Source organism: Coenobita brevimanus, chromosome 63 (assembly GCF_032717465.1).
Source record: "Coenobita brevimanus isolate Jiangsu-jjx chromosome 63, ASM3271746v2, whole genome shotgun sequence".
Classification (NCBI taxonomy): Eukaryota; Metazoa; Arthropoda; class Malacostraca; order Decapoda; family Coenobitidae; genus Coenobita; species Coenobita brevimanus.
In genome coordinates this window covers 3,757,212-3,759,098 of record NC_137016.1, presented here as the reverse complement: position 1 = coordinate 3,759,098, position 1,887 = coordinate 3,757,212, and positions in this window count along the sequence as shown.

The window sequence follows — 1,887 nt, the reverse complement described above, 5'->3', positions numbered from 1 at the left end:
CTAGTTGAACAACAATGAAAAATGTTTGAACAAATTCAGCCACTGTTCCCTGTCTCATCTGGGAACTATTGCTGAGATGCATTCGCTTGTTATAGATAATCATGTTGCCAAGAAACACTTCAGTGGTAATTGGGTGCTTCACAGTATTTCTTTGCATTACAGCAATAATGTCTGACAGATCCTAATGTCTTAGAGCAAATTAAGTTGAAGTTTGCTGGACAAGATCCTTAAATCTGTGCACTCATGGCTATTCTCCCTCCGACCATTCCAAAGGCCCTGCAGACTGTCTGGCAGTTTTCATAGACTTTATCAACATTTTTGACGTCTTCATATTCATTCCGCTCTTGCATAATTCACCTCACATCTATAAAGCCTCACGGTGTAAGTCTTGAAATACGCCAGAATTTGACTCCATGCTTTAGCCCCTTCAGTCCGGTGACGTTTACTTCGCTTTATTCTTGGTACCTTTAGACTATTTTATTCAGCCTTAAGATACATTTTGAACTGGACGGGTTAGATATAATGATTAATTGCTTCAGTAACAGAGGTCCGTCCTAGCCTGTATAAAATCGTGTGGTGTTAGTAGGAATAAAATGGAAAACCATGTGATCAGAAATGAAGGGGTTAATAACTCTTGTGCCTACGATCAACAACAAAGACACGAATTCTCCTCCCCCTTTTCCCCTTCCTCCTCCTCCCCTGGCTATTGTAAAAACTTTTATATGATTCTCACTGTACGGGTTGTTTTTGTGAGTGTGGTGAGTGTGTTAAATTTATGCGATTTTAAGTTATCCTATTATCCTAGCTAGACCTTTCCTTCACTGCTGTCTCTCTCATTTCTAATCATATATATTCATTAGGGCTGTTTGTTGTTTGACTATAACACGTATATAATCAACACATCACCATTGTTTATCAGCGTTACACAGCAAAAAATTTTTACACCATCCTGAGTGTCTTTCCAATCCCTAAATTACTCTCATGTTTAGTTAATATCATTACTTGCAGTGACAGAGAGGTTGTAAGGAGTGGAGGGTTAGTGGTGGTGGGGATTCGTAAAGGGAGGGGAGCCAAGTTCAGCAACTGCCTTGGGAGCCATCAAAGGCGGTTACGGCCCTGAGCCTGAAACTGTATATATATATATATATTGGAATGCTCAGCCTCCTCAAGGTCAAGACAACTCTTTTACTTTATTGCATATTACGTCAGACGATTTTAATATGCTGAGTAAGTCACAGAAAAACTTTGTTGCCATGCAGGATCTGTAAAACTGCTTGAAATAGTGTGATATATAGCTTCTCTTTCATGTCAAGCTTTTGCAGCTGGCTGTTACAACGCATAGGCTTGGTACTGTTCATTTGACCATTATGGAAGCCTAGTGGGAGGATAGCCTTACATAATCATTTAGTTGGCAGAACACCCAGCTCAAGCAGAATCAGTTTGTGAGTCTATACTGTTCATTTTCAAGTTACCTTTCTTCACCAACTTTTAGCACTACAACTTTTACATTATCTTGTAAACCGGCATTTACATACTAATACCAAGCCACAAATTTCTTTATATTTTTGAGGATCCGCAATTATGATTCAAGAATCCAACATTAATGGTGATTAGTCTACCAAGATCTCTAGGTCCTCATCCAGTTTCGAGCCGGCATAAATGATCTAACAACGGCACCCATACTCATACATAATTGTTTTTCCGAGACATACACTATTGATAACGTATGGGAGGGGTAAGGGGTAGGGATGGTATGCTCGTAATCACCCCCTGTATACTTCTACGTGCAGGTTTTATCCATATGAAGCCCGTATTATAGTGGCTACCAGTGGTTTTCAAATATGACTTCATTGGCGATTTATTTAGCGTCTTCCACTTTAATATTCT